The sequence below is a fragment of the Suricata suricatta genome, chromosome 5 (assembly GCF_006229205.1).
Source record: "Suricata suricatta isolate VVHF042 chromosome 5, meerkat_22Aug2017_6uvM2_HiC, whole genome shotgun sequence".
In the NCBI taxonomy this organism is placed as follows: Eukaryota; Metazoa; Chordata; class Mammalia; order Carnivora; family Herpestidae; genus Suricata; species Suricata suricatta.
Genome location: NC_043704.1, coordinates 106,711,787 through 106,725,522, shown reverse-complemented (window position 1 = coordinate 106,725,522; position 13,736 = coordinate 106,711,787). Strand labels below are relative to the sequence as shown.

The 13,736-nt window shown below is 43.2% G+C and overlaps 1 protein-coding gene across 1 annotated transcript in view; it reads left to right on the top strand.

The window, feature by feature from the left end:
- KCNAB1 (potassium voltage-gated channel subfamily A member regulatory beta subunit 1) overlaps nucleotides 1-13,736 on the top strand; it is a 452,797-nt gene that overhangs the window by 33,466 nt on the left and 405,595 nt on the right. The window lies entirely within an intron of this gene.

Here is a 13,736-nt window from a genome sequence, read left to right as displayed (position 1 = left end):
CAGAGTGGTTGAATGATGCAGGAGGCTTCAGAGGGGAAACCAAGATTGGGAGCCACTCATTCTTAGAGAGGAATCAGCAGGACAAGTTTGGGTATAGAGAAGTAGCCAACTGAGATACAACAGTTTGGGCCCTGGGAAAACCAGAGGATATCCCAGAGTGTAAAATCAATGGATTCTCTGAGCAGAACAAGCAAAATTCATCAACAGGGATATCCATAAGTACACCACAAAGTAAACTTTTCCTCCAAACCAAAAATCTGTAAAATGCCAGCAAAAGAGAAGTCTTTGAAGGAAAAAAAAAATCCCAAATTGATTTCACAGTAATTTTGATCTGAATATGAAAATCTCACTTAGAATAAAATATTCGAATATCACAGGCAACTCCTTACCTTGCTTATTTTATTGGTTTCTTTGTAACCCTGACAAGGAGGATGTTTGTATAATTGTCATTATGCTTTACTGGGGTAAAAAGGCAAAAATAAGTCACTTTTAGATACTGAAAATCATCCTAAGTGGTAACATTTGCCAGTTTTCTTCTTTCACTTGGTTCCATTCACCTCTTTTTGCTGGGACTGTGTTCTAGTTATATAATTCTGTGTTAACAAACCGTTTAAAAACTGAGTAGCTTAAAACAACAACAGTATTTTGCTTATAAGTCTGTAACTTAACCAGAGCTTGGCTGGGGCCATCTGTCCCTAATCCATTTGATGTCACCTTTGGCAGGTTGAAGACAGAGGCATGGAATTATCTGAATGCCACCCATTCATGTGTCTGGTGGTTGGTGCTGGGGAGACTCGGAAAGGTGGGGTCTGGAACAACTGGGGCTCCATGGCCATGTCTCACTATTTCCATGTGATCTCTTCAGTAAAGTGGCTTCAGAAAATCCAGACTTCTTTCATATGTCGGTGGAGGGCTTGCAAGACATGAAGACAGACAGAAGACAGAGAGAGAGAGAGAGAGAGAGAGAGAGAGAGTGAGAGAGGGGAGAACAAGGAAGGAGCCGTATTGCCTTCTCTAATTTACCTTGAGACCAGCAAGTGTCTCTTTTGCTACATTCAAGTCATTAGGAATGAATTGCTAAAGCAATATTCATATTCAGGGGAGGGGAATTAGACTCCACCTTCTGTAGGAGGAGGGTCAGATAATTTGTTTTAAAACTCATTGCAGTTGGGGTGCCTGGGTGGCTCAGCCAGTTAAATGTCTGGACTCTTGGTTTTGGCTCAAGTCCTGATCTCACTGTTCATGGGATGGAGACCCATGTAGGGCTCTGTGCTGATAGCACAGGGCCTCCTTGGGATTCTCCCTCTCTCTCAAAATAAATAAATAAATAAAACTTTAAAAAAAAACCAAAACTACTGCTGTCTAAATGAGGGAAAAGAAGACCTACTGCTGTAACCATAGTTTTGTAGACACTTTTGTCTCCAAGATTCTTACCAGAGAACTTTTTGACTCCTTCTATACCATATTTGGGTTCCTAACCCAACCTTCCCAAGTTCAGTTTTCTGCAGCTTCTGATGGTCCCAAAGCAACATGGATGCAGTGGACGGAGCAGGTGTTCAGAGTCAGAAAGACCTGATTAGTAACCCCCGTCTCAGGTGTGCTGCTGACTTGCTGCAATTGCCTTGTGACTCAGACAAGCTTCCCGCTGTGAGTGGAGGTGGTTAATCTAGACCACAAATAGCATGTTTTTTCCTTTAGTTAAAAACAACAGTAAGATTTATGTGTGGAGCAATTAACAAACTTTACTGAGTTCTTCTCACATGAAAAGTGCTATCCTGGGTTCTGTGGAGGTTGCAAAGACTGGCCTAAGAGCGCTTGAGGCTGGTTCTAATTAATAAGTGGGGGCGGCCTGTGCAGACAGAAGCCAATAGCATGACTGCCCTAAGACCTGGGTGGGCGGGGCTCCCCATGCTGTCTACTGTGCCTCTCTTCTCTGCCCCCATGGTCCCAAGGGCTGTTGAGCTTTGAAATCTCTTCCTCAAAATTTTCTTTCTTTCTGTTTTTTTTAAGTTTATTTATTTTGAGAGAGAGGGCTAGTGAGGAGGATCAGAGAGAGAGAGAGAGAGAGAGAGAGAGATAGAGAGAATTCCAAGAAGGCTCAGAGCTGCCAGCACAGAGCCTGATGCAGGGCTCAAACTCATGAAACTGAGATAATACCCTGAGCTGAAATCAGGAGTCAGACTCTCAAATGATTGAGCCATCCAGGTGTCCCACTTTCTCAAAATTTTCTAAGTGACTCTCCGGTGAGATTAGTTTTAGTCAGCGTGCCCTGAGTCTGGACTAGGTCTGGTATAGGCCCTGGTTTTCCTTTATCCCCTTCATGATGCCCTCTGACTGCCTGTATCCCCACCCCCCTGTGCATGGAGTTGACTAGGTGTCCAGGAGCTTCAGGACTCATGACTACAGGGTTGTTTCAGGGCCTTGTGGCAGGGCCCTGGTTCTAGAAGTGAATCCGGTGAGCAGAGAGCCTCTGTTGGCTAGCATGGTATTTCTCTCGTAGGATGACGTGAAATTGGGCTGCCAGATCAGTGCTGACATGCAAATTCTGAGGCCTGGGACTTTAAATTCCTAAAAAGTTTCTAGGGGATGTTAATGCTTCTGGTCAGAGAACCGAACTTTGAGAATTAGTGTGAAACTGTATGTCTTGCGAGTGAACTGTGTTACATTCTTTTTACTCCTTGGAGAACTTTTGTTCTTACACTCTGCAGTATTGGTAAAATGCCTAGCTCAAGAGCAATGCAGGTCTAAATTTCATCATCCAATGATTCTGACTTAAGCATCACTGTAGGTGCCCTGGCTGATGGACCTGCACGGTTGGTCCCTGCTCAGTCAGTGCAGCGAGTTTCTCATCTGTGTGGCTCACCTGAATGTGATACATGATAGGCCATGTTTACTTGGCTTGAGGTCTGGAAAGACCAATCTTTAGCTCTGGGACTGCCTCATTCTTACTGTGGCTGAATGCCATATGATTGGGTATGAGTGTGCCTTCGTTTGTATCATGCCAAATTTTTGGTGAAGATGAGATGTCAAAAATTAAAACGTAATCATTGTTTGCTGGAGGAGGTAGCTTTGCAAGGGAAGATTATAATGGATATTTGAGGGAGTGATTGCTTTAGTGGCTTGAATTTTAAAAAGGCCACTATGTTTGTGGCCAGGGTTTCTGAAGTAACAGAGACTAAAGTCACCCAAAGTGACCAGCAGGTCAAATGACTACGTGAGGATTCAGGATTTTGCAAAGACATCTCTAGTCCCTATGATTGAAAACAGCAGGAGATCCTCAGTAGTCAACATTTACTAAATAGCAGATTAGTGCCAACTCCGCTCCAAGATGTGGGTTCTATGGAATATGTAGTCCCCTGGGGCTCGTGAGGTCGTCCTGTGCCCCCCTTGCTCCCCACTTAAGCTACTAAGGAGCGTTGCCAAGCACGGAGGGCTCTGAGAGAGGTGCCAGTTTCTAGCCAGAAACTAGAGGAGGGAGCTGTGTGTGTGGGGAAGTGGAATGTAGTAAGGATCCCCATACATTATCTTAGTTGATTTTACTTAACGGGATTTTTAGGGGCTTGCTCAAGATCCAACAGCTTACATCACAGAGCCAGAATTTAAATCCTCTATACACTTATGGTATATGTAGAAAGGGATCTTTAGAAGGGGTGATCTGTTCAATAATCCCTTGACTATCTGCTAACTATGGTCTGGTTACTTAATGTTTCTTGTCATGAACTCTTATAGAAAATTGGGTTGTTTATACAAACCAGGCTTTTTGTGAGGAAGAAAGAGACAAGAAACGAAGTGCCTAGCATGGTGTGGGACACACAGTAGATGCTAAGAAGGTTGGCTTCTTTTCTTCCCTTGTCTTTTCCCCCGAAGGACCTAAGCCTAAGAGCTTCACTCTGATTCACTAGGAGGCACCAAACAGAGGTTTTCTCTCAAGCAAGTTACTCAACCTTTTCAAGCCTCAATTTCCTCATTTACAAAATGGAGATACAAAGTTGTGGTCTTTAAATGAGAAAATGCATGTCAAATGCTTAGCATAACACACAGCACATGGTCAGTGCCCAATAAATGTTAACTATAATTAATAATAATAGAAACAGGAACATTTAAGAATCTAGGGTTGTTGGAGTCAGGGGAACAATGAGCTGGCGAACCCTGTACGTCTTTGATTTTTTTTTCCATATCGCTGGCATGCCCTTTAAAGTTGAATTGGGGCAGGCCCAGGCCTGAGGCCCTAGAAAAAAATTGGGGCCCTTTGAGTCTTCTTGTTTTATGCATTGTGCATGCTATACAACTTTTGCCAAGGAGATGGCAGGGTTTTCTTTCAAATAAAACTGAATTTTGCACAGTTCTCAGAAAGAAATTTTCCTTTGTCTCTGAATTGAGCTTCCTGAGGACTTCTTGCTGGAATGAAGAGAATGAAATGCTTGACTTCTCAATAATAGCCTCTGGTTTAATAATTAGACATTCCAGGAATAACTGCTTTGTCAGAAGTCAGCTACATTTTATTTTGACAGTGAAAGAGTCTTCTATTTTCTCTTTTCTTCCTATTCCCTTGTAATAATGGGAAAAGCTATTAAGAAGCCTGGAGTTGTAACATATTTTGTTCTTTAAGGCCATATTGTATGATAAGATTTTCACAAAGGTCACACCTAGACATTTTTTATGGTGGAAAGACCATGGGAGAGGCAGCTTCCTATGTGTCCCAGCAAGTTGAGAAGTTTTCAAAGTAAAGCTATATTATAACTCTTCACTTTTTATTCTCTCTTTGCAATAGGGAGCTGATCCTGTGGAGTTTAAAAAAGAACTGGGAGGTCTTGGGGCCGAGAGACCAAGGCATGGATTCCAGTCCAGCCATTAACTTATCCCTTGCTTGTTATTGAAAACCTATAACCCTCAGTGTCCTCATTTGGAAAATGGTAGTCATAAACCCATATTGCAGGATGGTGTGAGGACAAAGACGCTTATATAAAGCTCACAGAGTGTGACATGTCATAAGCCCTCAATACAGGACAATAAATTTTATGTCTTTTCCCTCACCTCCTTCACTGCTTTATAATTAGGCAGTCATGGGCAAGTCTCCTATGCCATCTTGGTATCAGTTTACCCATCTATAAAATGAAGGGGTTTGGCCAGCATAACACACCATAGGGCCTGAAAAGCCTATGATTGGGCGATTCCTTATGTTGTCATCATTCCCTGCCAAGCTGCTCCGACACTGGATCGAATCAGCTCTAAGGCGTAAGATGGAATAAGCCCAGGTAGCTGGTGGCCTATGTGTTACAGTGACCCTTGGGCTTGGCCTGAGGAACATAAAAGAGCAGCTGGGCCTCAGGGTGGAAAACAGCCGGAACCCTCCCGGGGATTTGAAGAGTCCAGGGATGTTTATTCCAAACCCTGCTTGGACTTCAGAATGACAAACCAATTCCAGGGGCAAGCTGAGCATTTCTGACATGTTCAGACTATTATGTTACTCAGCACTTTTTTTGATGAAAAACACCAGAAACCCAATAAAAACCAGCTGAAATCCAATAAGGACCAGCTAAGGCACAGAAGAAATGTCATTGTCCCATGAAAGCAGGAAGTCCATAAAACAAATCCACACATGGCTGGATGAGGAGCTCACATGGGGTCCTCAGGCCTTTTCCTTCACATCTTTCAGCTCTTCTGTTGTTTTGAATATTGGCCTTTTGGTTTTCCTCCTGCTTCTGATAAGAGTTTCTCTCCCTGAGAGCCAAATTGGACCCTTGCAAGCTTAGGCTTACAATCCAATAGACAGAGACCCCCTTTCCCCCTGTGTCCATATTTCAGACTGTATTGAAGGACTCTCATTAGATTTTATTAGGATATGTGTTCATTCCTGGGATGAGCATACAGTGGCTTGTAAGTGGCATACCACAGTTCTCTCAGAATATACAGCCTGGATGATGTGGCCAACAATAGGACAGGAGCCAGGTAGGCCTTGGGATTTACAGCCGAATGATATCTACGTGGAACAGAGGAATTGCAGTTTACCAACACCAAAAAAAAAGACATGCCAGGCAAAAACAAACAAACAAAGCCCTAAGAGAAATCCGTGATGCCAGGCCCAGTGAGCAGAACTAAATCCCAGTATCGGTCTCAGACTCTTGTCTGCCCAGAGATCCATTAGGCCTTCTAAGATTACTGAGAAGCGCAGCAATATACCCCTGGCGGTCCTTTAAGGACTTGATCTTCTTTTTTTTTTTTTTTTTTTTTTTTTTTAAATCAGCAGTTTCCTCTTTTTGATCTCATTCTCAGATCTTAAATGTAATTATCCATCACATGTTTTTCCAGTGCCAAATTCCTCACTTCCATTGCACTCCCCTACCTGTCTGAAAAATCCCAACCCTGGGCCACAAACCATCCCATTTCTCTGTGCTTATGCCTGTACTCCTGAGCACTCCAGGAGATCATCACAGGCCTGCCCTGGTAAGGGCCACTATCAGTTCATGGCTCCCAACCTCAGGAAGGTCCCTTCCCTTGACAGCAATTTCATCCAGGCTCCGCAGCAGCCATTTCAAACATTCTCCACTTGCTGGTTATTTGCTGTTTCTCCTGTGGATAGATTCTCCACCTATATCTTTTCTGGGCACTGATTGACCTCAACAAACAACATCATCTGGCTCCTTGCCCTGTGGCTTCCTGTTGGGTTTTGTCAAGTGAGGCACAAGCAGAAGAACCAAAGGGAAAGAGGACAGAGAAGTTGGGTCGTCTGTTTCCCTGCTTCCTCTCTGCCTCACCATGGGTTTGACTAATGCCTCTGTTGGGCAATTTCCCTTTCATGGCTCCAGCTCTCAAGGTTGCCCTTCCCTTTTCTTGCTAGCTCCCGGGTGCCTTGCTCACCCTAAACCAACCCACATCTATCTGACTTGCCCCATAATTGACCCTCTTTAGTGACAGTCCTGCTCATCTCGGTAGCCACGTTATCCAGGCCTATAATGATACTCTTTGAGTGTGCTGTCGGTTTCCTGCTGAAGAGTGACTGTGCACATTCACTCTCCTCAAACATATGGACTTTCCAGTGGTTCCTTCATCCCCAGAATTGAAGCGACCCCTTCATTCTTACATCACAGGGAGAGGCCTCTAGAAGGAAACCCCCTCACCTTTTTCCATAAGCCTAAAACCTTCCTGCATCTACTTCTATTCTCCCCCCATTTCTCCTGTTTTATTAACATGTTTTCCAGCCCCTTCCTGAGACCAGTTTGTCTGCTTGTGCTCTGGATACAATGGCCCCGTCGACCTAGGGAACTTTTTCTGTCTGTTGTTGTCTCTATCATCTGCAGCCTGTCCTTCACACTGGATTCTCCCTTCCTTCCAGCATTCAAAGTTGCCTGAGACTTTCCTATCTTTAAAACACCCCGCTCAAGAACTCCTTCTCCTTGGCCACCATATTTCTCTCTTCTCACCATAGGCAATCTCCATATTCTCACCTCCTATTTGCTGAGAGTAGCCTCTCTGGCCCCTAATGGGAAGCCTGTCTGTTTGAAGGACCACACCATCCTTTGCTGAATCTGGCTTTTTATCTTTAGTAGGAATTTAGTTGTTTTTCTTTTCTCTTAAAAACTATATTTAAGAAAGAAAATGGGTTATGAGTCTGAAATGCTTGTCAAACGTTGATAATGCCAGCAGTCCACACCAACTTTTCAGTTATAACTCACAAAAGGAATTTTTGAGAAAATGTAAATGTACCTCAGCGCTGGGCATCAGGACAAGGGGGGCCATGTATCAACTTCCGTGAGGCAGGAAGCCAGCACTAGGCCCAGGAGAGGAGCTCAAAGCCAGGAGTGGGTCTGAGGGTTTGAGGCAAAGTGCATTCACACATAGTTCTCACAGATGGCAGAGTCTGTGGTGCTTTACAGAGAGAGTCCTTGCTTTGTCTTGAATTTAATCTTTATGCTCCTTCACCTCTACCTGGGAACATCTGTGTTAATCCTGCTAACCTCCAATAATCAGAAGGAAATTTTATATACAAAGCATACTCTTCAATGGACATCCAACTCATGTTTAAAGAGCAGCTGCTCAATAATGAAAGAACATGAATTTTACAATCAGACAGGTTTGGGTCATCTTGGGAAAGTTATTAAACCTCTCTACTGTACTATTCAAAATGGATGCATTCTCCCTGTTCAACCTTTTCATACACACAATCTCCCAGTCCATGCAGATTAGTGCTTCTCAAACTTCCATATGCATTTGAATCATCTGAGGAATCTTGTTAAAATGTAGGTCCTGCTTCAGTGGGTCTGGAGTAATTCTGCAGGTCTGAGAAGTAGGTGGTGCCCATATTGCTGATCCTGGGACCTCATTTTGAGTAGCAAAAGCCTCTCTGAGCATTGCTCAGATGAGTATAAAAAAACAAAATGAGTTACCATCTCTTACAGCAACTGAAAGTTTCACAGTGTCCCTTAGCCTTTTTCAAGATCTTGTTCTGAGTAGCTCTGGGGAGTCTGTAACCCTGCAGATGGCTGGAACTTTTGTCACATCAATGTTGGTGTGGCCAGGTCTGCTGGCCCTACTGGTCCTGCCTTCTGCCTTTCCCCAGTTCATGGCCTAGCTGGCCATGACACCCTAGTCCTCCTCAGGCACCTCAGATATTTATAGGGCAACCTCTCTTTTTCTGGTCTCCCCTCCATTGACTAGTCTGTGTGGACGGGTCCTAAATTAGGTCCAGATATTGTGGAATAAAATTTTCCCTGCTGACATGCCTTAAACTTTGTGAGTGTTGGGCAATAATACTATAAATCAGGTTTTAGACTCTGAGAAACATTGGGCCCAAAAATGTATTGGCCCAAACTCTTCCATGTGTATTTATTACAGTCAGAAAAGGAAGTATACCCTGACACACCTAAAAAACACTCTAGGTGTTAAAATGTAAATAATATAATAGTAAATGACCAGATGATGTCATAACAATATCTGTAGTTTTATCGAGCACTTACTATGTCCCAGGTGTTGTGTATTTAAAATCTGTACTCTTCATAGAAACATCGTCACCTGTACTTCCTTCTGGTGCCAGTGGGGATACTGGGACTCAGGTTAAACAGCTTCCCCGGGTTACATTGCTCCTATGCAGCCAAGCTTGGATCCACCACCTGTTTCACGTGAAATACCACTGCTGCTCCTCCAGATCTGAGTGATCTCTCATGCTCTCTTGTCAGTAGATAACCCCTTCCTTAAATACATGTCTTGTTTTACTTTGCCATTTGCTTTTTCATTAATAGTATTTGTGGATTTTATTCATGAGGCTCCCTTTCACTTGAAGCAATGTGATCATCACAATGGGAAATATCAGTGAGGGGCTTCTTCACAATATTTAGTTGAGTTTAAGCCATTTTAATTTTTTCAATGTTTGTTATTTATTTTTTGAGAGAGAGAGTACAAGCAGGGCAGGGGCAGAGAGGGAGACACAGAATCTGAAGAAGCTTCAGGCTCTGGGCTGAACTCACAAACTATGGGCTTGAACTCACAAACTATGAGCTCATGACTTGAGCCGAAGTCAGAGGCTTAATTGACTGAGCCACCCAGGTGCCCTAGACTTGTCTACTTTTGAAAATAAGAAAATAATTACCTCTCATTTTGCATGCTCTTTGCTTTTCCTTTTTTGGGATTATGCTCAGTCCTTCTTCAATGGGAAGGAGAAGGAGAAAATGTAGATGATTTCTACCTCTCTGGCTCTAGATTCTGTAAGAGGCAGCTGAAGGCTCCTACAGAATAGTTTTTTTCTTCAAGTTCCCTTAAAGCAGTGATTGCAGACAGAGATGGCATCATAGCCTCCAGCACACATTTCATTGATGGCTTCGAAGTGTTTTGTTTGCCAAATATTTTATTTTCAGAGAGGGTGGCTCTGTGCTTTAAAAATAACAATGTTCTAAAATCTATAAAGAGGAACTGTATTTTCTTTCAATGACGACATTCTAAAAGAAATGTATAGCACATCAGGGCTCAGTTGGTTAAGCGTCCAACTCTTGATTTCAGCTCAGGTCATGATCTCACAGTTTGTGAGTTAGAACCCTGCATATGGTTGCGTGCTAACAGTGCGGAGCCTGCTTGGGATTCTCTTTCTCTGCCCCTCCCCTACTCATTCTCTCTCTCTCTCTCTCTCTCTCTCTCTCTCTCTCTCTCAATAAATAAATAAATAAATAAATAAATAAATACCTAAACTTAAAAAAAAAGGGTAGCAGCTGAAATATAGTAAGGATACAAAGTGACTCACTATACAGTGTTAAGTATTTAAAAGGTATTAAAGATGACCGATAATAATTTACAGTTAGCAAATTAACAGGAAAGAAGAAACCAACCTTGCAATAGGCAGGTAAAGAAAAAATCCCAAAACTTTAGTGGAGCAAATAGTCAGTGTGTGTTTATTAATATCATAAAGCAAGAGTGACAGGAATTGACCTCCTAAGAAGTTCAGTGCACAGAGAGTTTGTTCCTGGATTGGATCCACCTTACTGGTGAAACACAGCATCTGGCTTTGATTCTTTCAAAGGAACTGAAAGTAGGGCAAGTCACAGAACCTTTCTGGGCCAGCACCTCCTCATCTAAGAATGGGGCCTGTGGTGAGAATACATGACAGCCTTTCGGATCTGTAACTACGTGGGTATTGGTTGTTGTGACAGATGTTGTTATTCTGACCAGCCCTCATTTGGAGAAGGCTCTGGTTCAAACTTCTTGCTAAGACTTGGAGATCAGTTCCCTCTATGCTCTGCCCATCGGAACCTATAAACGCAGCCCTGTCTCTCTGCTCTCTGCCGATGTGTTTCACTTATCCAGCAATGGCCTCATAGCTTCTGATGAGTTCTACCAAGTTCAGAGGACAAATGGGACATTGAAACTAATGAAAGTACTGATCACCTTAGGATGAGGTTGAAAACAATTAAAAAATTTTAAATTTAACTTAAAAAGGGGGGGGTGCGCCTGGGTGGCTTAGTCTATTAAGCATTTAACTCTTGATTTTGGCTGAGGTCATGATTTCATGGTTCATGAGTTTGAGCTCTGACAGTGTGGAGCCTGCTTGGGATTCTCTCTCTCTCCCTTTCTCTCTCTCTCTCTCCCATGCTGGCTCATACCTGTGCTCTCTCTGTCTCTCTCTCAAAATAAATAAATAAACTTAAAAAAATAAAAATAAAATTTTAAACTCATGGCAAGAATACAAAAACATCACTCATCCCTCAGTGTCTAGCTCACAGAAATCTTCATTTGTTTTGAGAGCAGAGCAAAAATGCTGCCGATTCCAGATAGGTACTTTTGAATGGCAACTCAGTTTCAGATTGTCTCCTTACCTCCCTTCTTGGGGTAATTCTAAGTTCCTAGGGACCTTGCATATTATCTCGACCGTGAGAGGTGTCTGGTGTCTGTGCCATCATCCTGACATGGCTGCTCTTGAGGCTGCCTGTCCCCCCTGGGGCGAGACCTTCCCTCACCCCGCCCCCCACCCCGCCCCGTGGGGCACTTTGCAGTTCCCTTGTCTTGACCCCAGCTTTCCTGGCTGCAGGCTTCTGTCTGTCATTTCTGCATGGCTTCTGTGGGAGGGACCACTGCTAGAGAAACCTTTAGGTTGTGGATCTACATCATGCTCGGGGTGTGTGTGGGATGGGTATTCCTCCTGTTTGCAAGGGCACCGCCATTTTTGCCTGTTGTTTCTATGTGACTATTATTAACAGCACTCTCAGAGTGACTCCCAGTGTCACAACATATTGGGTTACCTTGGTGTGCCGGCCTTAGGGCGGACCCCTTCAGGCCCTCTGGCCAAGCACCTCCATCAGCCATTGCTTCCCTATCAGATGCCTTCCTGCTCACAGAGCTAGTAGGGTCAGAGGCACCCCAGTTCTAATCAAGTCTACTCCGGTACTCCCCTCTGGCCCCTCAGCCCCCGAGGGAAGGGAGAGGAAGAAAATAATAATCATGTAATCGAATATTCTTCCCCTCTTCATGACTACGTTCTAAGCTTTCTTTCTTACTATTTACATAGGATTTTCTAGAAATAAGCAAGACAAAACCAATTTAAAAATAGTTTTGTAATGTTTATTTTTGAGAGAGAGAGAGAGAGAGAGAGACAGAGAGACAGAGCATGAGCAGGGGAGGGGCAGAGAGAGGGAGACACAGAATTCAAAGCAGGCTCCAGGCTCTAAGCTGGCAGCACAGAGACCAATGTGGGACTCGAACTCACAAACTGCGAGATCATGACCTGAGCTGAAGTCAGATGCTCAATCGACAGAGCCACCCAGGCGCCCCAAAACAAAACCTTTTTTAGGTTCCTGGCCCTGTCATTGCCCTTCAAGAACCCATGGTGAAGGGGAAAGATCCAGTGGGTAAGATGCTGAAGGTGCGCCTGAATGGTGGGGCCTCAAAGAGGAAGTGCAAGGGAGAGGGATTAACGGCAGGTGAAGGGGGACCAGACATACAGTAAAGGGAGCAGATAGTCCGAGACAGTAGTAAAATTGTCATAAAGTCACGTAGCACTGCATACCCTAATTAGTTCAGCCAATAGCAAGGAGAAGAGCAGGAAAGGCAATGCTCCCTGCAGACTGGAGGGATCAGCGGCGGCTTTATGACAGCCTGGAATCTTAATGCGGAAATTTGGAAATGGATGAGCAGAGAGCTTTACTGATAGGGAGAGAGGGAAAGGGATGATAAAAAAGTGGTGTAAAGCAGCAGGCCCTTTAGGGGAGCCAGGAGTGAGGCGATCTAGTTGGAATGCATATTCTGTGCAGCATATTCTGTGCAGAGAAGCAGATAGACATGAAATTGAAAAGGCAGACAGGAGAGAGATAGTGACTGGCCTTTAGAATCAATTTGATGAGTTTCAGCATTATTTTCTGGTGTAAGGAAAATACTGAAGGGTTTTGAGCACAAGAGAGAGATAATTAGAGCAGGTTTCTCTTGCCTCTCCCTCCATCTGTCTGTTTTTCTGCTTTAGAGAAGCTTACCTGTCAGTTATGTGTGTAGACTGGCTAAAATTTTGAAATGACGAGAGAAAGAAAGACCAGATAAGTATTTTGAATCAGCGATTATAATTATGCTCAATGAGGTGAAGGACAGTAAGTTTTCAGTGAATGAGAAGTTAAGAAATCTCATCAGAGGGATATAGAAAATAACCAGATGAAAATTCTCCAACTGAATAATATGTTATCTGAAATTAAAGAGTGACAAGCTGCACTTAGAGTAGAAATGAGAAAGTGAGCTTGAAGGATAACTGATAAAACAGTACAAGCCAAAGAAGAGAGAAATGAGAAAGAAAGGAATGAACAGAGCCTCAGAGACACAAGGAACAATTTCAAAAGATCTAATATATGTTCCAGTGATGTTTCAGAGGAGAGAGACTGTAAAACTAGTGGCCAAACCATTCTTAAATTTGGTGAAAAACAGAAATTTATAGATTCAGGAGGCTCAGCAAACCCAACCAGAAGTGTAAAGAAAATGAGCACCTTGCAGTCAAACTAATCAGAACCAAAGATAAAGGGAAGATATTGAAAACAGCCAGGAAAACCCACACATTGCAGACAAGGGAAGATGACTTGATCACTGACTTTTCATCAGAAAATATGGAGGCCGGAAAACAATAAAAAACATCTTCAAAGTGATGGAAGATCAAGAACTCAGAGTGAATACTTTCAAGGATGAAACCGAAATAATGTATTTTCATATAAAAGAGAATTTCTTTTATCTGACTATCGGAAATGAAAGTGAATGGAAACATGGATCTTTAGGAAGACACCAAG